General features: G+C 45.1%; 1 long non-coding RNA gene across 1 annotated transcript; it reads right to left on the reverse strand.

The window, feature by feature from the left end:
- Positions 1 to 21,752: 21,752 nt before the first annotated feature.
- LOC103638340 (uncharacterized) lies at positions 21,753 to 24,392 on the reverse strand. Its single transcript, XR_558705.4, has 3 exons — positions 23,999 to 24,392; positions 22,122 to 22,180; positions 21,753 to 22,042 (listed from the first exon to the last, which is right to left on the reverse strand). It is a non-coding gene; the product is annotated as an uncharacterized lncRNA (long non-coding RNA).
- Between the last annotated feature and the right edge of the window lie 2,855 nt (positions 24,393 to 27,247).

A 27,247-nucleotide genomic window follows, 5' to 3' on the forward strand; every position in this document is an offset into this window, starting at 1 on the left:
CAACCTCTGAAGCATAGGGCATACTCCGGCCTATCTGTACCGAGGTCTAGCTGACTCAACCCGGGTCACCAACAGAAGAATTCCTGTTGTAGACTTGGTGAACCGGCTTGAAATGATACTTAGAGGCAAGGTATCGAATGTTGGTGCCCCTGTCGCATACTCGGTCTGGAACCTGCCTCCTTCCAAGGCCTTTACTCATTTTGTGTCGAATCCTCCTGCTGCTAATGGCGGTTTGGGCCTTAGAGTGCGACCCTCTGCCGAAGAAGTTAGTGCTTTGGTTGCTTCGATTGGAGAAATTCCTGATGATGAACAGCAAGTCCACTTTGAGGTGCCTTTGGATCCTAGTGATGCAGAGATAAGTGTTATGCTTGATATGCTGGCTGAGGACGCTTCTGATGCTGCTCCTGCTGGGACATTGGTGGTGGCGCCTCTCCCGGAAGCTGGTACAACCTTGGATATTCATAGGCCTGTCAGTGTTCGCCCGAAACGCCCTTGCCGAGCCAATCAACCTGATTCTCCTGCTGATGAGCAGAAAAAGAAAAAGAGACGTCTTCGGCGAGTATCTAGTTTGGATCGGGATGTTGGTCCTTCGGTTCCTGCTGCTGAGGAAGTGCCTGTGCCTAAATTTACTGACGCTGACCCCAATGGGTGTGATCCATCTATCGCTGATCCCAATGGGTGTGCTCCATCTGTCGCTGAACCCAATGGGGGTGCTGTCTGTGTTGCTGATGAAAACGAGGGGGAGGAAGAAGATGAAGTCCCTTTGACTCGGAAGAACAGTCAGCAATATGTTGCCAGTGGGGAAAGTAGTGGAGTTCCTTCTCCTGCTCTGTCTGCCCTCATTGGTCTACAAGAATTGTCTCTGGCGAGCTTTGATCAGACTCTTGAAGATATGGTTCCAGAGGATCTGTTATCAGAGCCAGCGGATGGTGACGCGATGGATGTTTGTGCTGATGTGTTCAACGCCGGGTTGGGGTCATCCCGCGCCTCATCGACCTTAGAGCGCAGTCTTGAGGGTCAGGAAACTGACTTGGATCGTCTTGCTCTCATGGAAGTAACTGAGGGGCCTTCAGCCTTAGAGGCGGCTGCCGCAAAGAACTTGGCCCTCAAGGATGGTGTAGACGCTTACCCAGCCCCCGAGGGTGTTGTCGGGGATGATTCGGCTCGGGTGGGAAGCATAAGCCACAACCCAGCCCCCGAGGGTGTTGCCGGAGACGATCCGACTCAAGTGGGTAGCGCGAGCTATGACCCAGCCCCCGAGGGTGTCCGAGCGGGGTCTCCCTCTTGTACTTCCATGGATGTTCACGCAGGATCTCCTCCACACTCTGGTTGCATGGTGGTAGCCCAAGCTTTTGGTCAGGGAGTCGCTTTAGAGGCTAGCGTTCCTGACGACCAAGTTTTGGGCTCTGCTGATGACACTGAATCGGTTCCTGCTGGTTCATTGCAAGTTGCTCCGGATGGTGACCCTACGCCAAGCCATCAATTGATTTCTCACGATTTGGGAGTCCCCTCATTCTTCTCCAACCTCCAGGTACTATGCTATATTCTAGTTTGACTTTTACACCTGACGAACTGCTGTCTTTGCACTCATCTGCTCTCGATATCAGGCATTGGTGGACGAGATGGCTAGTCAGCTGAAGTTACAGGGTGCTTCTGTTCCAAAAAGAGCTTCGTCTCTGGCACGTTGGAATCCGGTGCTGCTTCAACAGCGTGTCTCTGACTTAGAGGCGACGAATACTGGTTGGTGCTTTTCTGCTTCCCTTCGTCTACCTTATTAAACTGCTTCTCAATTTGACTCTTTTGCTTGATTGTTTCTCGCTAGATATGGCTCAGCAGTTTTCTGTTCTTGAAGAGAAACATTCTCAAAGTCAGGCTGAACTGGTCCGGCGGTGCTCTGATTTTGAGGAAAAGTATTCCCAAAGCCAGACTGAGCTGGCCCAGGTCTCTGCTGCTCTGAATGATGCTAACATGCTGAATTCTACTCTTCGCGCTCAGCTTGATTTTGAAAAGGTGACTTTTGAATCTGCGCCTTGTGTTGCCGTGTTCTTATTGCTTGCTTGATGTTTGAAGAAGCTGATTCTTGTTTGCAGGAAGAAAAACGTGCCCTTGTCGCTTCTCGTGACAATCTTGACAGGCTATATCGTGACTCTAGCAACTCATTGACCATCCTGGAGAGGAGTCATCGTTTCACCAGGGAGGAGTTAGACAATCATCGCTGTAAGCAACAGGAATCCACGGATGACGTGATCCGTCTCAGGCAGTTGATATCGGCTAAGGATGCTGATATCAAGGAATTGCGTGCTTCCAAGAAGTCCATCGTCCAGGAGCTAGAGACCACTCAGTTGGCTGTCAAAGTTGCTGAAGAAACTTCCGTTATTCTAAGGGCCCAGCGCGACAGAGCCATGGATAAAGCCATTCGCGCGGGGTGGATCTTGATGAGGAGACCCGGCGTGATTGTTCTCGACGATATAAGGGCTGATGTGAACGCTGCTCCTGATTCCTTAAGTCGCCCTTCTTCGTCGGTTGCTCCTGAAAAGAATATTGCGAAATAGAAAAACACTGTGTGCTTTGAGCGCGCGGTTATCGTGCTCGGATATTTTGTTAGAGGACACCAGCTTGACATTTGAATGCTACTGTTACTCTCTTATCGTTTTAGAATTCAGCAGTATCTAAATTTGCAGGAGTAAAATGTTGTATGATGATTTTGAAACTTCTTCACGGGACATAGAGGTTGCCCCTATATGAGTAATCGTAAGCATGTGGAATCGTCTTAAGTCGTTGCTGACTTAAACCGATTGCTTTTGTTAATAGGGCATAGTAGTAATCCCGAGTTAAGTAAGCGTGAGCATGTTGCACCGTCTTAAGTCGTTGCCGACTTAAGGCGATTGCTCCGTTAGCAGGGCATAGTGGTCACCCTGAGTTAAGTAAGCGCGAGCATGTTGCACCGTCTTAAGTCGTTGCCGACTTAAGCCGATTGCTCCGTTAGCAGGGCATAGTGGTCACTCCGAGTTAAGTAAGCGCGAGCATGTTGCACCGTCTTAAGTCGTTGCCGACTTAAGCCGACTGCTCCGTTAGCAGGGCATAGTGGTCACCCGAGTTAAGTAAGCGCGAGCATGTTGCACCGTCTTAAGTCGTTGCCGACTTAAGCCGATTGCTCCGTTAGCAGGGCATAGTGGTCACCCCGAGTTAAGAAAGCGCGAGCATGTTGCACCGTCTTAAGTCATTGCCGACTTAAGCCGATTGCTCCGTTAGCAGGGCATAGTGGTCACCCCGAGTTAAGTAAGTGTGAGCATGTTGCACCGTCTTAAGTCGTTGCCGACTTAAGCCGATTGCTCCGTTAGCAGGGCATAGTGGTCACCCCGAGTTAAGTAAGCACGAGCATGTTGCACCGTCTTAAGTCGTTGCCGACTTAAGCCGATTGCTCCGTTAGCAGGGCATAGTGGTCACCCCGAGTTAAGTAAGAATATAGGTCGATCATGAACAAAACTGAGTATTCTTGAAGCCTTTTTTATTGATGACATATTTCCCATTTTACAGAGTACATTGTCGTCCTGATAGCTTTTGAAATACAGCTAGGGATAAAACTTCCTGAGGTGTTCTATATTCCAGGAGTTCCCAATTTCTGTGCCGTCCATCTGAGTGAGACGATATGATCCCGGCCGAGTGACTTCTGCTACTATGAATGGTCCTTCCCATAAGGGTGACAACTTGTGCCGTCCCTCCCCTGTTAGAATTTGGCGGAGGACGAGATCTCCTACTGAAAAGGATCGTCGTCGCACGGCCTTGTCGTGATAGCGTCTCAGAGTCTGCTGGTATCGTGCTGATTGAATTACTGTGTTCAGCCGTTCTTCTTCGAGTACATCAATATCCTCCAGCCTAGTAGCTTTGGCTTCTGCTATGCTTTCAAAGACCAACCTTGGCGCCCCAAACTTGAGATCAGCGGGTAATACTGCCTCTGACCCATAGACCATGAAGAAAGGAGTGTTTCCATGCAGAGCTCGGCTAGGTTGAGTTCTTAGGCTCCAAACGACGTAGGGCAATTCCCTTATCCATTTTCCTGCGAACTTTTCATTTTTATCGAAGACCTTTTTCCTGAGTGCCTCCAATATCATCCCGTTAGCTCGTTCGACCTGCCCGTTGGCTCTTGGGTGTGCTACCGAAGCATACTTGATCTGAATGCTCTTTTGCTCGCAGAAATTGAAGAACTCTGAACTTGTGAAGTTGGATCCTAGGTCAGTTATGATACTGTTCGGTATTCCGAATCTGAATATTATATCTTGTATGAATTTCACGGCCTTGGCTGAGGTTAAAGAAGCAATGGGTTTGAATTCTATCCATTTAGTGAATTTGTCGATTGCTACCAGTACATGAGTGTATCCTCCTTGAGCTTTCTTGAAAGGTCCAATCATATCCAGTCCCCAGCATGCGAACGGCTAAGTTTCTGGTATGGTCTGCAGTTGCTGTGCTGGTAGATGTTGTTGCTTTGACAAGTACTGGCAAGCATCGCACCTCTGAACTAACTCGGCTGCATCACTTTTAGTTGTTGGCCAATAGAATCCCGACCTGAAGACCTTCCCGACTAGTGTCTTGGATGCTGCGTGTATTCCACATTGCCCAGCATGGACCTCATCTAGAAGTTGCTTCCCTGTAGATGAGAGAATGCATTTCATGAGGACACCCGATGCACCTCTTCTGTATAGTGTCTCCCCAATGAGTGTGTAGTGAGCTGACTGTTTAGCGATGTGCTCGACTGCATTTTTGTCATATGGTTCCTCTTCATTCTTTATATATCTGATGATCGGCCCTCTCCAGTCATCAGAATCTGACTCTGGTTGATTCACGATATTACATTCTTTTGCCTGATCCATTGAGATGCTTGGATGTGGTATTTCTTGTACAAAGACTCCAGGTGGGACCTGAGTTCGACTGGATCCTAGCTTGGACAATACATCGGCTGCCGTGTTTCGATCTCTTTCTATATGATGAAATTCCAAACCTTCGAATTTATCTTCTAGTTTCCGAACGGCGGTGCAGTACTTTCCCATTGAATCGCTCGAACAATCCCATTCTTTGTTTATCTGGCTTATGACTACCAAAGAATCTCTGTATACCGTCAGTCTCTTGATGCCTAGTGATATAGCAATGTTCAGTCCATGAATCAGAGCTTCGTATTCGGCTGCGTTGTTGGAAGCTGGAAATAACAACTGGAGGGCATATTTGAGGTGCTCGCCTCCATGTGCGGTAAAGAGAATCCCCACGCCTGCTCCCTGCAGTTTTAACGAGCCGTCAAAATACATTCGTCATACTTCTGCGGTTTCTGGGTTATCTGGTACTTGTTGTTCAGTCCATTCCGATACGAAGTCAACCAATGCTTGAGTTTTGATGGCAGTGCGAGGTCAAAATTCGATGTCATGAGATCCCAGTTCGCAGGCCCACTTGGCTATTCGGCCAATGACTTCCTTGTTGTGAAGAATATCCCCTATCGGAAAACCAGTGACTACTATGACTTTGTGGTCATCAAAGTAGTGACGCAGCTTGCAGGCAGTTAGAAGTACTGCATATAATAGCTTCTGAACTTGAGGGTATTTTTTCTTCGAGGGACCCAGAATTTCACTGATGAAATAAACAGGATGTTGCACTGGGTAGGCATGTCCTTCTTCTGCTCGCTCGACTACCAACGCGGTGCTTACAACGTGAGTCGTGCAAGAGATATACAGCAGCAAATCTTCGGCCGGTTGAGTTGACGTGGCTCATCGTGGCGGTTTCAGCACTGGTGGTGTCGTCAAGAATTTTTCAGTGCATCTAGGGCTTCCTGTGCTTCTGAAGTCCATTGAAACCTATCCACCTTCTTGAGTAGCTTATAAAATGATAAGCCTTTTTCTCCCAGCCTGGATATGAATCTGCTCAGGGCTGCCATACATCCGGTAAGTCTCTGAACTTTCTTTTGTGATCGTGGTGCCTCCATTTTCATGATAGCTTCAATCTTATCCGGATTAGCTTCAATTCCCCGGTGGCTGACAATAAATCCAAGTAGCTTTCCTGCTGGTACCCCAAAGACACATTTTTCGGGATTAAGCTTCCATCGATATCGCCGTAGGCTGTTGAAAACCAGCTGTAAGTCTTCGTTGAAGTTTTCTGAGTTGTCCATTTTGATGACCACATCATCTACATAGGCTTCCACACACTTGCCCCAGTGATCGGCTAAGCATGTTTGAATGACTCTCTGATAAGTCGCTCCAGCGTTTTTGAGGCCGAACGGCATGGAGGTATAGCAGAAAGCACCGAACGGAGTGATGAACGCTGTTTTTTCCTCGTCTTCTTTTGCCAAGCTAATCTGATGATATCCGGAGTAGCAATCCAGGAAAGACAGCACAGAACATCCAGCGGTGGAATCTACCACCTGATCTATCCTAGGAAGCCCGGAGGGATCCTTTGGACAGTGTTTGTTGAGATCCGTATAGTCGACGCACATGCGCCAATCCACTTTATTCTTTTTGAGTACAAGAACAGGGTTGGCTAACCACTCGGGATGTAACACCTCTCTAATAAACCCAGCCGCGACCAAGCGAGCCAGCTCGGCGTGAATGGCCTCTCTCTTGTTGGGTGTGAAGCGACGTAGTTTTTGCCGAATCGGCCTCGCCTGGGGATAGACCTTCAGTTTGTGCTCGGCCAGTTCTCTCAGGACTCCCGGCATATCCGCAGGCTGCCATGCGAATACGTCTCGATAATCTTGCAGAAACTGGACGAGCGCGCCTTCCTATTTGTCGTCCAGGCTGGAGCTGATGATGGCAGTCTTGCGCTCATCAGCGAACCCAAGGTTGATCCTTTTAGTTTCTTCAGTCGGCCGCATAGAGGTCGCGGCTTGAGCTTCATTTGCAGGTGCTGCAAGGTCTTCCTTAGGCTTAGAGTTTGCCTGCGTTGAAGAAGTCATCGACGGTTTGGTGGTGAGGGCCGCCTGGATGGCCACTCGGAAACACTCTGCGACGCCTTGGAAGTCAGCGCGCACAGTTATGATTCCTTGCGGTCCTGGCATCTTTAATATCATGTACGTGTAATGCGGAATGGCCATGAATTTTGCCAATCCTGGCCTCTCGATGATGGCGGTGTACCCGCAGTCGAAGTTCGCCACTTCGAACCTCAGGAACTCGGTTCTGTAGTTCTCCGGAGTTCCGAAGGTGACGTGCATGTAGATGTGGCCCAGCGGGTATTCCCCTTCAATCGGCACGATGCCGAAGAAAGGAGTGTCTGACTCGTGGAGCTCTTTGAGGTGAACTCCCAAGCCTTGGAGTGTCCGGGGGAAGGTGACGTTGATGTTGCTCCCTCCGTCCACTAACACCTTCTTCACCCTGCTCTCTCGGATCACCGGATCGACGAGGAGCGGATATTTGCCTGGGTGGTCGAAGTTGAGCCATTGATCTGCCCGAGTGAAGGTGATCGGGTGCTCCGACCATCGGTACGGGGCGGGAGGACCGGTGGTCGCCACCAATATCTGGTGATCGTTGAGCTTTTGTTGTCTTCTGTTCTCCTGCGATCCGTGTCCGCCGAAGATGACGTTGACCTCCCCGTCAACGCGCGGGAAGGCTCCACCTCCTCCCTCCTCCTGTTGCTGGGGTTGTCGCGGTTCTCCTGGTCCTCCCCGCGGCGGAGGAGGAGGTAGAGGTTGGAAGGGCCGGCCGTGTCCGACGGAGTGCTTGAAGTCCCTACAGTTCCGAAGGGTGTGGCACATGTCCTTGTGGTACGGGCACTGGGCGTCGAGGATGTCGTCCAGCGTGCATTCGCCTCCGTGAGGTCCTCCCCGGGCGCGAGAGGCAGGTGGTCCGGCGACGTGCACTTCTTCGCGAGGCCTCTTCTCCCAGCGTTTGTCGGGTTGCTGGTTCGTGTCGCGTCGTGGTGCTGCCGGTGCAGGCTTCGCTCCCCCGATGAGGTCCTGAGCTCGCTCATCGGCGGTGATGTAGAGGTCGGCTTCCCGGAACAGCTGCTCGGAGGTAGTCGGCGCCTTCTGCAATATGGCTCCGACGAAGGCCGAGTCGTTGGATCTTCTGTAGAAGTCCTCGATCACGGCCGCCTCCGTGACCTCGGGGATACAATTTCTCATAGTCTGGAACCTTTTGAGATATGACTGGAGAGTTTCGTCCCCCCGGCGCTTGATGGATTTGAGGTCCCATGGTTGCGCTGGTTTGTCGGAGAGGGACTGAAAGTTGGCGGTGAAGCGTCGACTGAAGTTGCTCTAGTCGTCGATGCAGTGTCGGGGTAGATGCCGCAGCCATTGTAGCGCGTCTTGCCCGAGGACATTGGGTAAGTATGCGGTCATCACGTCCTTGGACGCCCCGGCAGCTCGAGCAGTGGTGGTGTAGACGGCCAGCCAGCCTCCTGGATCCTGCTTAGGTTCATATTTGTCGACATTTGATACCTTGAAGTTAGGGGGCCATTGAATGGCCCTAAGGCGTGGAGTAAGGGCAGACACTCCACACGTGTCTTCTTGTCGTCAGGGATGATGTCTGTCCCAGGGAGGGGAGTAGTTGTTGTAGTTCCTCGACCGTCCCCAGGTAGTACCGCCAGTCGAGGCCGTTGCCGACTCAGTTCTGGTGGCCTGACTCCGAGCTGGGATGCCATGATCCCTGTTGTATTCCTCCCGGCGGCGGATCTTGTTCTCATGTCGTCGTTCACGCGAAGCATTGATGGAGCTTCGCGCGTCCCAGCGGCTGTTGATGGCGTGTCGTAGGTCGTTCGGCGGGTGAGCGAGAGGTAGAAGATGGTTGGCTGCTTGGGTGAATAGTCGTCGATAGCCCTCGGCGTTGGGAGTCCAAGGGAGTCCATCAGCTATCCGTGCTAGTACCCCTCCGACTTCACTCGGCGTGTTCATGGCTCGGGGGAAGTCGGGATTCAGGTTGCGCCCGAAGAGCGGATTTTCCCGACGTTGCCTTGCCTTCTGCTCGGCTTGTTCCTGAGCTCGTCGGCGATCACGCCGTCGGGAGTTCCTTCGTTCTCTGAAGATACGTTCCTCCGGAGTTTCTCCTATCTCTGAGACCTCGTCTCGCGAGACAGGTTGCTCTGGATCCCGCTCTCCGGCCTCGTGATGTCGCCGGATATTTCGGTGTCGGTTTCTCCGTCGACGAGATTCCCGCTGAGGTGGTTCTTCTCCGGGCGCGGTCGGTTCGTCGTCGGAGATGGGGGGCGACTCCACTCTCCCGATGAAAAGAACGTCGGGGTAGAATGGTGCGGCTGTCGTGGCGATCTTCTTTCCGTTCTCCTTCGAGGGCGGAGGCACGGAAAGAACAACTTGCTTCCTCCCGGTTTTGTTTGTTTCTTTCTTCCTTGCGATTTGTGTCCATTCTTTCATCGGGGAAGTAGACAGTGGAGTTCTCCGGGTCAGCGGGCCCTAGGCCCCTGGCTTGCTGAAGGCGATCTTTTTTCGGAGCGCTGGAGGTTGCGCTCTTTCCTTCCTTACTCTGATATTCTCGGAGTTTGTTGGAGGAGACTTCTTCCTTGGCGGATCTGCGATGCGATGTAGAGTTCCTTCTTCATCTGCTACGGATGAAATTGTTCCAAAGCAGAACACAGATCCGGGGCGAAGGGTGATCTTGCGGTGGAAGGTGACGACCATTGAGCTAGCTTAGATCAGCGACACACCCCCTACCTGGCGCGCCAGCTGTCGGTGTTTTGGGTCCGACCTCACACCCGGGGTTGCCCCTCAAGGTGTTTTTAGGAGTAGGACGGTGTCGTCAACTGTAGCTAAATGGTTCGTGCCGGATGCACGAGGAACAATGGACAGTGTTTACAGGCTCGGGCCGCTTTGAGATGCGTAACACCCTACGTCCTGGTGAGAATGCTTTACGTGGTGGATTACAAGGGAGCTCTCTAACGCTAGAGAGTAGAGAGTTGGGGTGGATGGCTGAGTAGTGAGATCGATTGTTCTGAAGAGGTGCCCCTAGGCCTTATATATTCGACCGTGTGGCAATACATGCATATATGATAACAATGCGCTCCTAAGAGATAGTGAACTGATTGAGTCTATCTTCCTATAGTTCTGCTGACTCATCCTCGCTTGGTTCCATTGTACGGGGCTCAAGCGCGGGAAAGTCGGGTCTCTGTTGTGGTTGCTTGCTCAACGTTGTTGGGCCATCCGGGCTCACACCGATCCGGCCTTATGTCGATCTTCTTCACTGGTCATTCTTCCCCAGGCCCACGAAGGGATGACATTACGATTTATTGGGCCCTTGGGCCTTTCGTGAGGTCTTTTATCCTTCCAGTGGACCCGGGGGATATCTGTCCCCCACAGAAGCAACCATCGATGAATTGCTTGGTGCCTACTCAAGGGCCAAAGATGATGCTATGACAGCAGCCTTCGGAGGTCGAGACAAGAAAAGGTTGAATAGGGTTTTTGATGTCATTGGTTTCGTATATCCAGATTACTGCTATCCTTTGCGAAAACAAGGAAAGAAAAGAAGAGCTGCTGCTTCGGCGATTTCTACTATGCTGAAGCCGAAAAAGGTTAAAGTTCTGACACATCGCCCCAAGCGCGCTGAGACAGCCGAAGAGCCGAGGCCTGCTGAAGAGTCTTCTTCTACTTTTGATTCAAGTTACCCCGCTCCTGCCGAGGCTAAGATAGAATCGACCGAAGAGCCAAAACCGAAGATAGCAGCAGAGCAACTGAAAGCTTTGAGTCCATTGCAAGAAACAGAACTGTCGAAGGTACAAAATGTTGCTTCAGTAACCCCGAAGAGAAGAAGGATGGCCAGCGTATTGGACGCTGTTATAGAATCAGTGAAGGTGTCAACTCCTACCTCAGCACCCGCCGCAGAGGGCGAGGCGCTAAAGAAATCTAGCGAAGCTACCATAGCGCAGACCACGATTGAGGCTGGGCCCTCAGCTTCTGCCGAAACAAATCGTTCGGAGGATGCTGAAGCAAGGCCTTCGGATGCTGTCATAGGACCGTTATTGTTGGGAAAAGAAAATGCTACCAAGGAATCTAAATCCCCTGCTCTTGGAGTACCTACTGAGGAAGTAGGATTCATAGCGCGTCATGCTTCAGGGAAAAAATTGTCAAAAGAGCAAATTGCCGAAGCGCAACATTACGCCAGGGATCTGCAGTACCCTTAGGGGTCCTTGGTGTATGGTGGGGATGATGAAGATGACTTCCTTTATTGTCTGTCTGACAATAAAGAGATTCATGTCTGCCAAGAGATGACAGACAATGTAGGATATCCGAAGCTTGAGCTAGGCTTATCTGCAATGACGAAGGACCAACTCGCAGATAGCCTTGCCTACAACAGTCTGAAGGTGAGAATATTTTATTTCGTTGGAAGGCAGATTATTTTTGTAGCTTATTATTTTTGTAGCTTATTTGTTTATTAATATGTGCTTATCCTTTGTTTTTGTAGGGCTTAATTCTGAGCAAGGCTTTAAAGGCCCAGAAGAAAGCAGAAGATGAAAGCTGCCAGCTGGCTCTTGGCAATCTTCGATCAGAGGTTATTACACTGAGGAATGAAGCTCTTGAGAAAGACAAATTACTGCTCTCCTTAGTGGATAGACTAAAAACTAGCGAAGCCAAGCTTAATGCACAAGCCAAAACTCACAAAGTTGAGGTTGAAAATTTACAGAAAAAACTTGCTGAAATAAATGAAAATTTCGAAGTTGCGAAGGCAAAGCAAGAAATAAGTTAAATGGAAAAAGCCAGGGTGCTGAAGAATATTGAAGAACTTTGGGATTCTAAAGAAAAATGATATGAAGTATCCATGGAATGCGCGAAGAAGCTGAAAGACAGCTTCGCAAAGGTGGGAGCATATTCATCAGAGTAAAAATTTATCCGTGGTGATCCCGAAGGTGTTGTCCAATGGATTGGCGAAGAGGTCGAAGGTTTTGAAGAAATTCTCAGCGACCGTGGGGACTTTTGTGCCTTCGCCGGTGCACGAGGGGTTGCAGTAATATTGGAGAAAACTGGCTGTGAACACGTTAAGGATGCAACCCAGGCAGAAGCTATCTTCTCAGCAAACGACACGAAGGAACCTTCGGCTGATGCTTCTTTATAGGCGGAAAGTTCTATTCTGATGTTTGGATGAAAGGCGGCTGTGAGATGGCCGATGAAGCCATAAAAAAGAATGAAAAAGAATCTCACGACGCCCGAGAAGAGGCAAGGCAAGCTAAAGAAGCTATTGAACGCGCAATGATTATAGGTATCCTTTTAAAGCTTTCCCGTTGTTTGTTTATAGCTTCGAAATTCACGATTATGCTTTTCATTACAGCCGGCCTTTCACCACCACCGGAGCCATACAACCCTGAGGCTAATCCAGTCATGAAAGAAGCTTTGGATGTGATGAAGATTGCTAACGAAGTCGTCGACGAACTTGTCGACAGACTATTACATGAAGCCGCTGAGAAAATTCTAAAAGAAGATTAAATTCTTGTATGCTAGAAACTGTAAATGTTTGTATGTGATTGCCACCATGTGCACGGGACAAACATCAAATGTTTGTATGTAAATTAATGTAATATATTTCTTTGTGATGCCTGAAACTTACGTTCGTACCGTTTTTGAGCCTTCGGCGAAAAAACACCTTCCCTTCTTTTCATGCTTCACAAAGAAAGATTGTCCCCTCTATCGTTTGAATACCACATGCTTTGCCACAGCTGTTGTACAATAAAATTGCTGACGAAGATTTCCCTGTTGTGTAAAAATATGCCTGCCAAAAGTGCAATTTGTGCTTCAGCACATTCTTTCATAATCCAGCAGATGTTTTCGGAGTATTTTTCCCTCTCCACAATTTTTCGCTGATGAGATATGATGTATGATGTAATGCTATGTGATATGATATGATGTTATGATGCAGTATGATGTTTATGCCGAAGATGAACACCCACACGAATACACACCCAGACTCTGCATTCCCTTAGGAACGACTTTGCAGTCTCTTCACCTTTTACTTAGGTGATAATTCAGCTCTGCATCCCCTTAGGAACGACTTTGGAGCTAAGCTCTGCATCCCCTTAGGAACGACTTTGGAGCTTCTTCACCTTTGATTTAGGTGGCATTTTGGCTCTGCATTCCCTTAGGAACGACTTTTGAGTTTCTTCACCTTTGATTTAGGTGGTATTTTGGTTCTGCATTCCCGTAGGAACGACTTTTGAGCTTCAGAACTTACTCTGCGCTCCCTTAGGAATGTCTTTGTATCTTCGAAACTTACTCTGCGTTCCCTTAAGAATGACTTCATAACTTCGGAACTTAACTCCGTCACACTCGACGGTGTGACCACAATACTGTTTCATTAAGTTGAAAGTTAATCCCTCCTGTATTGTTTTTCTTGCAAGAAAAAATAAAGGCAGAAAGAGTTAAGATACATTAGATCAACATATTCTTTGGCCGAGCCACTGTAGTCCGTTTAGTAGATGTGCTTCGATTCAGGTACAGTGTTATTGACTGTGCGAGCTTCGGACTCCTCCCGAAGGTCGCGCTGTTGCTGAGTATGATTGTGCCCTTCTGGTTGCTGATTGTGAACCAGCGGTGGTGGTGGTGGCAACTGAGGCCAGGAAGCTTGGGAATGACTTGCTGAAGCGACAGAAGCCATAGGTTATTGATTCCCTACATATTCTTGGATGTATGGAGAGTAGCACGAAGCAGTGTGGAGGACTTGCTTCGGCTGACTCTGTCGTGCCTCGGCTTCAGCAATTTTCTTTTGTTTTTGAATTGTGACCTGACATGTCCTTGTAGTGTGGCCCTTGTCCTCGCCACAAAAGAGGTAGTACAACTTTCTGGGTTGATTGCAGAACCTTCCTCCACTGAAGCTTCTTCCTCCTCTGCCTCTCAGAGCTGGTGGTCTAAAAGAAGTCTGCAGCATGCTTGAAGACTGTGAGTTATGATGGTTGTTCTAAGCATTATTGGCTCTTTGATCGTTGGCATTGGAGTTATGGATTGACCGGACATGCCTGGGATGAAGTCTTCCTTCGAAGCCCATGGTCATTTCAGAAAACATGTATGCTTCCTCCCTTCTTTGGTGAAAATCGTTATCAGCCCGGATGTACTCATCCATCTTCTGAAGAAGCTTCTCAAGGGTTTGTGGGGGCTTCCTGGCAAAATACTGGGCTGTAGGTCTTGGCCGAAGCCCCTTGATCATGGCCTCAATGACGATTTCATTGGGCACTTTAGGCGCTTGAGCTCTCAGCCGCAAGAACCTTCAGACATACGCCTGAAGGTACTCTTCATGGTCTTGCGTGCACTGACACAAAGCCTGAGAAGTGACTATCTTCATCTGAAAGCCTTGGAAGCTAGTGACTAGCATATCCTTGAGCTTCTGCCATGATATGATTGTTCCTGGCCGAAGGGAGGAGTACCATGTCTGGGCCACGCTTCGGACTGCCATGACAAACGACTTCGCAATGACAGCAGCGTTGCCCCCATACGAGGATATTGTTGACTTGTAGCTCATCAAGAATTGCTTTTGATCTGAGTGCCCATCATACATGGGCAACTGTGGTGGCTTATAGGATTGTGGCCACGGAGTAGCCTGCAATTCTGCTGCTAGAGGAGAAGCATCATCAAAAGTAAAGCTACCATGATGAAAGTCATCGTACCATTCATCTTCGTTGAATGAGCTCTCCTAACGAAGCTCCCTGTGCTGAGGCCTTCGGTCTTGGTCATCTTGAGTAAGATGACGCATTTCCTCAGCGGCTTCATCAATCTTCTTCTGAAGATCAGCCAAACGAAACATCTTCTCCTTTTTCCTTTGTACTTGTTGGTGGATTGCTTCTAAATCCCTGATCTCCTGGTCAATTTGCTCCTCCTGAAGAGTTGGGCTGGTGGCCTTTCTCTTTTGGTTCCTGGCCTCTCGCAGAGAGAGTGCGTCCTGATTTGTGTCCAGTGGCTGTAGAGCAGCCCCTGGCACCGTTGCCTTCTTCGGCGGCATGGTGGATGTTTTGCCGAAGGTTTGTGGAAGTGAGTTCACCGGAGGTGGGCGCCAATGTTGGTCACTTGTTCTCAAATGCTATAAATCGAGAACAAGACAACATAATTGTTAATGGTTAAAGACCTTCATCCTTCGAAGCATGATTTCCTCTCGGATATAATGATCTTCAGACGAAGGTCATGAAGGACACACCTTCATCATTTCATCATATAAACGTGAATATAAATAAGAAAGAGAATGAATACAAAAGAATGAAGATAATAAGTGTTATGTATCAATGATTCATTTATTATTATCTTCCATAAACATGAATAAACACTAACAATATTCATATTACAATGGTACCTTCGGCTTGCCAAAAGGTGAGAGAACGAGAATGGCACGAGAGCAATTACAATCCAACGTGAATAGTACGGGGGTACTGTTCATCTATTTATAGTCACGGGACGCAGCCCGGGTAAAAGTACATTTATGTCCCTGGTAACTATCTATAATATTAACAAGAATTATTAAGGACTGTATGGTCTTTATCCTTTTTCAGTCGTTATCACACTTGAGCTTCGTCAACATGTTCAGCCGAAGTCCTTTGGCTTCTAGCTTCGTCGCCCACTCCATTTTCCTTCGTTCTGTTATAAGAGAAGTTCTCCATCCCAAAGCCGAAGCTTCCTGTAACTATTCATAATCATGCTGAAAACATGTGGTTAGTCATATTTTTAGGACCTTCAGAAGAGGAAGGCCCCCAACAGGCACAACTTGCCTGGGACTTGAGATTCCAGGTACCAGGATGGTCTTCAGATTCTCGTGACCTCACTGCTAGTCGTAGCAATACAAACAAATATGTTATAGACAAAATTAACATAACATCAAACATAAGAACAAACTACATAATAATAATCTACGCGTTGCTACGAGGTCGTGGGATCGAGAAATACCAAGATCGGAGTTATGGTTACATAGTTTATGATTTATAGAAGATTTATGTGATTTAAACATTAAACTATATTATAAATTGGTTAGTATACATCATATGAGAGAATACTTTATAAATAATTAACTCAACTTTAATCTAAGTCATTATTTGATTAAAAATCATCTTTTAGTCAAATTATGACCATAAGATCATAGTGCTATATTAGTATTAGAAAAGCTAATTCAACAAACATATATTAATCAAATTAGTTACTTAATTATAGAAGTATGTGATATCATATAGTTAATGTTGCTACTATGTAGTAAATATTTCTACGAGGCTAATGCAATTCGAATGGATCAAATCGGGGTTAAGGTGTAAGAGTTATAAATTTTTGAAGTTTTAAGTGGTAGATACAAAACAAATCAAGCGCATATATTTAACCATATCTTTCATACTAAAATAAGGTTACTAGATAATAAACAATATTATCATGAATTTATTGCAACTGAAATGGATCAAAAATAAATTAAAATAAATTAAATATGAATTAAACAAGTCTTTGAATTTATTTTTATACTAAAAATCCATTTTTATATTAATTTCTGAATTTCCTAAGGATCGTGGACTGGGCACAAAATTTCTAAGAGATTAGGGCCCGACTGCTAAAACATGACTCAATTATTTTATTCTTATAATATATGGATGGCGGGTTAGTTATTAAATTCCGCGAGGGTGTCTTTTGCAAATAAGGCTCGACGAAGGGGTATGAGTGCATCAGGGCCGCAGGATCAAGATCTGATTCCCACGATTAAATCCCGAACCGGTATGCAAATGAGACCACACGATCCCAATCCTATGGTCAAGATTTTATGAAATGAGACCAAACCTAACCCGTCTGATTAGCAGATCAACGATCAAGATCCTTGCAGAAAGGGTACGCTAGAGATCAAATCAAGATCGTTAAATAATAATCCAACGGTTCCCACGCTCTCTTCCTGACCAGGACACACCCGGCGACGCCACGAAATCTGGCGGCCGGACCTCGCCGGTGAACAACGATTTGGCGCACTGATAGTGTATTCCCCAGCCCAAATCATTCATGCGAACTAGTGCAGAACGTGGCAGAGGACAAGGCGAAAGTAGAGGAGTACTACTCACCTCCTATGGTGTAGTGGAGAACTCGGCCCACGGTAAACAGCGGCAGTGCGGTGTATGGACGGCCCCGGTGAGGAATCCCCGTCGTTCTGGTGACCTTCAATGCTCGAGAGGACCACACCTAGGTTCCTGGCGCCCTGACCATCATCCCCCACAAGACTTCGAGGTCAGGCGGCGGTCCAAAGCGGCGGTCGATCACGGTGTGGCGCGGATCGCTGGTGCCCGTATAGCACCGACGACGGACACGGGCGAGCCCAGTGGTGTTCTTTGTCCGAGGAGCCCACGTGCGCAAAACCGCACTCACGACGACCCTCCCCGTTTGCTCCTAGGTCTCCAAATGGTGTCAAAGAAGGGAGCGACGATGACAGCAACACTCTACTTCACGCGGTGATGGCTTTCTGCGTCGTTTGCATGGACGTCGATTGGGATGGTCGAGAGGTAGGTCGCGACTACCCTTTATACTCCCATTGAAGAATGCCCGAGCGGATGTAAACAGGGCCATTCCTGACTTTTCAGGGGCCCAGTGCGAAATCCGATATTAAAGCTCATCCATACACAAATATATATATATATATATATATATAATTATACATATATTATCAAATATTTAACATATAAAAATTATTATGTATTATTTTGAAGTTTACATGATAACAAATGTAAAATATAGCAAAAAAATATTTGTTATCTGATATTATTAAAAATATCTTTTAACATTTTGTGATACAAAGTCATCTCTTATATCATTGAGATGAATCTCATCCAACAACTTTTTTCGATATATAGAATCACCAAGTCATTTAACATCTCTTGAGTTATTGTTGATCAAAAATAGTCCACAAAAATATTTCAATTTTAAAAAGCTTCTCTCTGCCAAAGCAACCATCATATGTATAGTTTATAATACTCTCCCTATATCAAAATAGAATTTGTTTTGCTTCTTTAGTGGATTCATCATCATCAATATAAACATAAAAATCAAGAATTAAAACAAATACTATTTTGAAACAGATAGAGTATTCGATAAGTAATTGAGACAGTTTAAGAATATAAACGAGACTAGTCGATAACTCGATAACGCATCGCTCTTTACGTATTTATGTCTATAATAGATATGTTTAATAGGAAAAAATGCTACCGCACAGTGGCTAGGGGGCCCTCTATTTTTTGGGGCCCGGTGCGGCCGCACCCTTGGCACCCCCACAGGGACGGCCCTGGATGTAAACGACCCACGATCTACCACGATTCTGTTGCACCACGAGCGCGTGGATCTCGACGAGTCTGTTGCTGCGTGTGAGTTCGATTCGGCGGAGAAGACATAGCTAACCAGAGGGGCCCACATGTAAGCGACACTAGAAGCCACGCAGAGAAGTGTAGTCACTGCACGCAGGGACCCATCAGTCATTCCTAGAGTCTGTTATTTGTGCGCATGATTTGGCTGACGAGCGGGACCCACATGCAGCCCCACACGATGCACACGGGCAATATCCGCATCGAGGTCAGGCTGGGCCGCGCGAGCAAGCTTCCTACTGGGCCGAGCAGAGGGAGAATTGGCCCAAGTACAGAGACAAGTTTCTCCCTTTCTTTTCTATTTTCTTTTCAAATTCCAATTTTAAATGTTCAAGCCAAATTCAAATTTTTGTTTTGAATTTCAGATTTCTAATATCCAACATAATCCTAATATGAATATAAATACTACTATTTGCAATATTTTTATTTGTTTTCCTTCCTATTATTCAATTATGAGTGAAATAATGAATTTATTATCATTTCCTTTGTTTTTACTCATTTTCTATTTTATATTTTCATTTATAATTTGAGATCAAATTTATGTGTTTAATAAAGTACCTCACAACAAAGTCATCAGCAAGAGATGCACTTTTCTTTATTTATTTATTGATTACTTAACTAATTTAGTACCATTAATTGATTATGAAAAGAAAGGAACCAAATGAATTTCCAAGGGTTTCAATGATTCTCAAAACACTATCATAAATATACTTGTTTATTTATTTCTTTTTTCCTTCTACCAAATTTGGGCTTTACAAATCCTACCCCTTAACAGAAATCTCGTCCTTGAGATTAGTAAGAAAAAGGATATAGAAAGATTGGTATGTAAATTAGCTTTTAGTTTCCCCTTAGTTCAAAATTAAGAGTCCATTTTTTTAATCCTTAATGGGTGATCAGGAGAGTATAGACATCTAGCCAGTTATGTAGGATATAAGCTGGACGAATTGAGGTAAGAAAGATTATGGCAAGGAAAAGACTTCGTCCGAAATGTTTAAGTCTTGATTCATCTCGAGATTCGCTTTGACTGTTATATCTTCCCTTGTCGATGTTGATCTTTTTTCTTCGGTCTTGGTCTCATTGATTCGAGGTTAGTGTATACCATCGGAGTTGGGGAAATATGGTTAAGATAGATATGGGTGAGATAGACTACATGATGTAGATCAAAAGTTTGTTTGATGTTAGGTGGGGATAGACATATTATGCAATCCATCATGACTCTATTGGTTGGGTTAGCTCTTCTACTCACGATTGAGTTGGTTTAATGCACTAATTTAGGTTTAAGTGCATGAGGGGAGAACAAGGTTTATAAGAGTAGGATCTAGTTTATTTCACTTGTGTTAACTTGTTAAGTGGCTCACATTAGATTGAATAAGCTCTAGATTAGTACAAGTTGAGTGTGTTATGTCAAATTTTAGTTGGGCGACTTTGTTTTAGGTCGGAATTGGAAGAACAATGATGTATATCATTGGAAATATGTAGATCAAGCTGGTAGATTAGAATCTCTCTCTTTTTTATAGATAGATTAGGAAATTTATCAAGAATGTATAGGTTGATGGTATATGGCCGAGTTTGGCCGAGTTGATCTAAGTCACCAATTTAGTCTTAAGTGAATTAGGAGTATGGCCTTATCCTTTGTACCAGCATTAAATAACTTACTCTAGATTAGATCATAATAGATTAGATAGAATCTAGATTAGGTTGGTATGACTAGATTAAACTAGTTAAGATCTGATTAATTTATTTAGGGACAAGCACGTAGATATGGGTAGGATAAGTTATGATAGTTGAAAATCTTGGGTGCTTATAATTTTATGTCGAACCATATAGATTGTGCAACCCAACGCATGGGTCAAATACTTGTATATGGCTAAGCTGGTATAGGGAACCGGTTTAGGTTAATCATGTTTATAGGAGTAGGGTCTAATTTATGCCACCAGCATTATCTAACTTGCTTAAGCAACTTACATTAGATTCTATAATCCTATTTAATAATATCATTTAGTTAAGTATATCAAGCTGACTTTATCTTTATGAAATTCTAGTATCCTTTTTTCATCTAAGTGGAACTTCCAATTAGTATTTTTTATACACCTAAAATTCTTGATGCCATTAGCAGGTGTGGCATAGAAAACAAGGGTACATCAGATTTTAGCTATTAGGTGAGTGTAGAGAAGATTTGGGGGTAAGACACAGTTAGGTAAGGGAGACTTTTATTCCGGGTGGTGGATGTTGATTCATCTGAAGATCTGTTTCTACTTATATCCTTCATTGTCGAGGTTAACCTTCTTCTTGGGTCTGATTTAGGGACCATCGGTCGTGGTATTAGATACCATTATCTGAGTTGGGAGATACATGGGGTAGGTAGGTTAAATAGAGTTTTACTTTGCTTTTAGGATAAATGGGTTGGACAACCTATAACATAGGCTAGGTCGTGGTTTCAAGGATGAGTTGGCTTAAGACACCAATTTAGGTTTAAAACTAATTTATATAAATATGGTCAAATCTATGTTACCAGTATTAACTAACTTGTTTAAGTAACTCCCTTTAGATTAGATCATATTAGATTAGGTAGGGTCTAGATTAGATTGGATATAACTAGATTAGACTAGTTTAAGTTAGATAGATCTACTAGGGTAGGATATATATTATTAGGATATGTTAGTATCTTTTGAGATGGGATGGATTATATGGTGAAGGTAAGTCAGAATCTCTGTTAGGTTAAAACAGAGGGGTTATGCAACCATCGGATGGTTAAGGTAGTTGCATGAGGCCGAGTTGGTCTGTCGTTCTTAATTTAGTGCAGAGTGAACTAAGTTAAAACATGTTCTATAGGAGTAGAGTCTCATTTATTTCATCAGTATTATCCTTCTTGTTAAGCAACTTACATTAGATTAGCTCAACTCAAGGTTAGCCTTCGTTAGGTTAGATTAATCTATCACATTAGATCATATCTAAGTTATATTTGTGTGACTAGATTAGACTAGATAAGATCTCATTATTTTGGATTGGATCCTGGTTGTTACCCTAGGATGAGATAAGCAAAGTGGTTAGGATACGATGATTCCTTTAAGATAAGATGAATCTATTAAGATAAGAGAGTCTTTTAAGATAAGATGGATCTCACTACACCAAAATAGTGAACTTCCTAGAGCCTAAACCCTAGGAAGTTAGCCCTAAACTCTAGGAAGTTAGCTAAACTCTCGGAAGTTAAGCCATCCCGTCGGAAGTTTGGCTCTCGAAAATTTTTTGTCGGAAGTTAGCTTAACTTCCTAGAGCCCTCTAGGAAGTTAGGTAACTTCCTACAGCCAAAGAAGCCTCTCAGAAGTTAGTAGGTTCTCGGAAGTTAGTAGCTTCACGCCGTCAATGTCGTCAGCTGACTAACTTCCTACGGCTGACTATAGTCCCTAGGAAGTTAGCTGGCTGACTTCCTACGGCTAACTGTAGCCCCTAGGAAGTTAGCCAGCTAACTTCCTACAGCCCAATTGGCCTCTAGGAAGTTAATTTGACTAGCATTACAAATGTTGTTTATTTTTATTTTACACCACATTCCACAACATAACAAATATATCAACAGCTATATATCACAACATATTTTCACATAAAACATCTTACACACAATCACATAACAATATTTAAATCCATAGTCTTATCAATTACATCACAAAAGTCTTATCCATAATCATAATAAGACACATCAGATATGGAGAACATGAGGGAGAAAATAAAGCAATTGCTACTTTCAGCAGACCATGAGTTTGGATATGCTCCCAACCATCCACATAGAAACCTAGAAAATCAATAACGCATGAGTCAGAAACTTAAATACTTACACCCACAGTATTGACCACAGAGATGTTGAAACTTACCATGCAAGGAATGTCAAGAAGGATAGGGTGATGACAATAGGAACGAAAATGCTGGCTACCTGAAATGAGGTAACGTCAGTAAGAAGGTGCATGCAATTATAGGTATTCATAATAGAGCAAAAGGTGCATGCAATTATGTCATGTGTACTCTGGTATATCCAAGATTTTTTAACAAAAAGATATTATGACTCTAAGAAAGGTGCTCTATAAGAATTTGAAAATGGAATAAAAAAATCAACCGGGTCATGCCAAGTAATCAGGAACGCTTACAGTTGGCAGATCAGTTTTTCTTCCAATTTAAAGATATATCTTATAACCGATGTGAATTATTAAATCTACTCAGGTGAGGAAGAATCGATTGGCATACTTTATTAGGTTGTTGATTATGTATTCGTTTGGTGGATCTGACGCAGCTTCCCTGGCAAAATTGAAATTTTCCAACTTAACTTTTTGATCGTGGTTTCGAATTTTTTTCGTTCGATAACTAAAAAATCGGAGGTTCTTATGGTTGTTGGGAGGCACGCATGGGTCCGATGGATGGAAGGGCCATGGACCATGAAGTCCCATATTCATTTGTCTGTGGAAGGAAGGAAAAGAAAAGTAGATTACAAGCACTTGGTAGCTGTTTACAGTTCACACTTGTTATACCCAACATCTCACGCAAGGGGACCGACCACTTGGAAGCTTCTCCGATTTGACCCCATGTGGATTTATGGACTCTTGTGCTTCATTTTTTTAGTACTGGGGACCTTCGTTCACTAAAATAATTACTCTCACAAGTCTGCCACTGTTGCACAATAAGGGAAAAATAGCTTATACTGATTGCTACAAAACCTGACTATAGAAAAGCATATGCCGTCAAGTGTTATGTTGTCTGTGTTAAGTGCTTAATACCATGCATGTGCGATCCGCATTGTTGTCATGCTCATGAACACGAGCAGGCAAATGTATGGTAATATTGGCTAGTGGATAAGCTGTCTTGTTCACTATATCCCAATACTGTAATTTGCATTTATTTATTATGTCTCGGTATATACTAATGCATGGTTTTGCTTTAGTGTGTCTCATTGTGGCTGCTAGCATTAGGTGATAAATGCTTGGTGACCAATTAAGATTTACCATATGAAGACTACTTGTACGAGCTTAACTGCTAATCATACGAGTTTATTGCTATTATAGTACTCATTTAAGTAGGCTTCTCTCTTTTAACATCCACAAACCTAACCTCTCTACAATAGAATTTATTAGTTAACATCTTCTTTAAAATAAGATTAAGTGTCTTTTTAAATTCCATTTCTCTTCTTTTCTTATTTTTCCAGCAACCAATGACCGTCCACTCGCCATGAGATGGATGCAAGAACCACCCAAATTTGCATGTTGATTTACAATACGTATCTGTCAGGTGCATTCTTGATTGATGGATATTATTTGGGAAAAATGGTCAGATTACAGTATCCAACATTCTCGGAATTGTTTGATGTCACTAGAACAAAACCAAGAGGTGCTAGTTTTTTTTATCTCCAACAGAGCATCGAGATGTATACAGAGAAGCCTGCTGGAACAAAAAATAGGCCTGCTTTATTCGATCTGGGAAAGGGCGAGTGGACGACACCCTATCGTTTCAATTTTGTTCAACTAACGATCCGGAATAAAAAAACTCTAGGGACATTATTTCGGCCATTCACAGCAGAAAAGAAAATAAAAAAGAGTAAAATGACACTTATTCTATTCTATAGAAATAATTAACTTATAAGTACTATTTTAAAGAAGTTATATTTATAGATACTAAAAGGGAGAAATTTGTTTAAATGAGTACTATAATAGCAATAAACTCTAATCATACTATTTCAAGTGATTGCACAGTTCAGATCGGATACCTTAGTCCTTCAGAAGTAGAATAGCTTGGGGCAGCGGGGGCGGGCGCGACGGTCACAGTGGGTCGCCGGGCGTGGGGGCGCCGACGGGGCAGGGTGGAGGCGTCGGTGGGCGGCCGGCTGGGGCGGGCCGGTAAGGGGCGCGACAGGTAGGGCCGAGGGCGAGCGTGTCGGTGGGCGCGACGAGCAGGGCTAGGACGAGAGCTCCAGCGGGCATGGCCAGGGGAGCGCGCTCCGGCGGGCACGGCAGCCGGGGCCAGGGGCGGGAGCTCCGGCGGACGGGCCTCAGGCACGCTCTACGGTAGGTGGAAGAAACGGGAGAGAAAGGAAAGTGAGAGAAGATCTCGAGCACGCTCTGCGGTAGGTGGAAGAAACGGGAGAGAAAGGAAAGTGAGAGAAGATAAGGTTGATTCGCTGGTTAAGGTAAAAAATATAACTTCCTAGAGTAAAGCTGTAGGAAGTTACGTAACTTCCTAGAGGTTGTACATGTACTCTAGGAAGTTAATTAACTTCCTAGAGCAGGCCGTAGAAAGTTAGCTTTTCGTTTGACTGGTCAAAAGCTGAAAGCTAACTTCCTAGAGGAGGCCGTAGGAAGTTAGCATGGGCAGCTAACTTCCTAGAGGCGGCCATAGGAAGTTAGCTTTTCGTTTGACTGGTCAAAAGCTGAAAACTAACTTCCTAGAGGAGGCCGTAGGAAGTTAGCTGCCCATGCTAACTTTCTAGAGGCTGTCGTAGGAAGTTAGCTTTTTGTTTGACCGGTCAAAAGCTGAAAGCTAACTTCCTAGAGGCGGCCGTAGGAAGTTAGCGGCTCGTTTGACCACACCCGCGGATCAGCAACTGAAAGCTAACTTCCTAGAGTCGGTCGTAGGAAGTTAGCGGCTCGCTTGACTGCACACATGGATTAGCATGTGAAAGTTAACTTCCTACAGCTTTTATAAAATACCGTAGGAAGTTATGTTTATTTCCTAGAGCTACGAGTTGCCTCTCGGAAGTTATTTATTTCCTACGGTTTGTTATAAAAGCTGTAGGAAGTTAAAAAACCGTAGGAAGTGTATGTTTTTGGTGTAGTGTCTATTTGTTATATTCTAGTGGGGGTATTCTTAGTCGGTCTAGTTTATCTTATAAACAATTTATGAGGATAAGATAATTTTTTTATCTTATGAATTTTATTTATTTATATTTATGCTTATAAGTATATGCAAATGTAATTGTGGACATTATTCCACAACTCATCACACTGTACCCAGAAGTCGTGTATCCCATGTTGCTAGGGTTAGCTAGACCTTTAGACACTACCGAGGTGAATAGCTAGGGATCCACTACGAGGCCTTTACAAAGTTACACTAGCTTCAGAAAACCCGCTACAGTTTCTAGGAAGAGCAATGCAGGAATCCCCCGTCTGACTGCCATCGCAGCAAAATCAACCCGGGAACCGCCCTACACGCCTACTCCCCTACTGCCCTTGCCCCTATCGGGTAAGGTAGTCCTCCACTGGCTTTCCTAGTTAGTAAGCCAAGGGTGTCCCATTCCACCCTTGTGGTGGCAAGTGTTTCTCAAGTTAAGCTCCATGTTCCAATTAAAATAATGATCTTGTCATGAACAATAAATAAAATAATAATATAATTGGAACATAAACATAATGTAATATTAAACCCAAAACCAGCAAAACTACCCAACTAGTTCAGGGGTAAACAAGGTAACAAGATAATCAGTCTAGGGTGACCTATTGGTCCCATCAAAATTAAGCCTATGCATGAATAAGTGATAATAAAGAACATTATTGGGTAATAAAAGTGGTCCAGGGAACAACTTGCCTGGGACTTGAGATTACAGGTACCAGGATGATCTTCAGATTCTCGTGACCTCACTGCTATTCATAGCAATACAAACAAACATGGTTTAGACAAAATTAACATCACACCAAACATTAGAACAAACTGCATAATAATAATCTACGCGTTGCTATGAGGTCGTGGGATCGAGAACCACCAAAATCGGAGTTATGGTTACGGAGTTTATGATTTATAGAAGATCTATGTGATTTCAATATTAAACTATATTATAAACTGGTTAGTATACATCATATAAGATAATACTTTATAAATAATTAACTCAACTTTAATCTAAGTCATTATTTGATTAAAAATCATCTTTTAGTCAAATTATGACCATAAGATCATAGTTGTTGGAACCTGCCCTCCAAGACAGGTTGATCCAACAAGAAATTAGGGAGAGAGTTTGTGATGCTAACACGGGATGTGAAAAGCCACGTTAATCTCCCTGTGCTTGGGCACAGTACGGGGGTATTTATAGGTACTCAAGGGACTGCCTATCCCTGTCAAAGACATTTAGACCCTCGAGTACCTGGTTTATCCCTAGAATATTCCCACGTGGGGAGGTTTCCGACAGTCATTACGGTATACTTTATTACATACGTGACCCAATTCACGCATGGCCACGCGGGGCCCAGCTTTGTGGGCCGAACCGTACATGGGCCTCTCTCTGTGGTGAGGGAGTGGGAGGTCATGTGGTCTTCGGCGGGGCCTTCGTCTTGTCTCGTCGTAGCGAAGGGGGTCAAATAGGCCTCTGTCTGGTCAGCGCCCTTGGTCTGTCCGGCGGGTCTTGCGAATGTAGTCTTCGTCTGCGCAACGCGAGGTGGAAGTCGTCGAGCGAACGATGGCATGTTCGCCTTCATCCCAACATTTGCCCTCTGAGGGACCAGTTCGACTAAGTCAGCCGGTGTCGAAGACCACCGTGAGATGGTGAAGACGCTGCCCTCGCTCAAAGTGGTCCCGCTGGGGTTTTTTGAAATGTGACCGTTGATGGACGTGTTACTGTTCGACTGCGGGTTTCCTGAGGCGTCACGTCGCGCCTATAAAAAGCCGACCTCGGTCGAGACTGTTTCCTGCTTGCATTTGCGCTGCAGAAACCCTAGCTTCTTTCAGTTGCTCCCCTACCCTCCTTGCTCGCTCTGCGCTAGAAATCTGGCCCGTATCAAGCAGACCGCGTGCCGCCGCCGATGGTACGTTGCAATGTCTTCTTCCTCGTCTGCTGCGAGCGCATCGCCGGCCGCGCCGTCGTCCGAGGAGACCTTAAGTGATTTGGCGGTGATTGAGTTGCAGCCCGGCCACACCGTGGAATTAGGTACCTCGAGGATTTTCTCGGGCCGCGTACTGGAGATGCAACGGCTTGGTTACTTTGGTAACGGTGTCGAGCGGGCCCCAGGTGCAGAGGAAATCCCCAAGCCTGAAG

Source organism: Zea mays, chromosome 9 (assembly GCF_902167145.1).
Source record: "Zea mays cultivar B73 chromosome 9, Zm-B73-REFERENCE-NAM-5.0, whole genome shotgun sequence".
In the NCBI taxonomy this organism is placed as follows: domain Eukaryota; kingdom Viridiplantae; phylum Streptophyta; class Magnoliopsida; order Poales; family Poaceae; genus Zea; species Zea mays.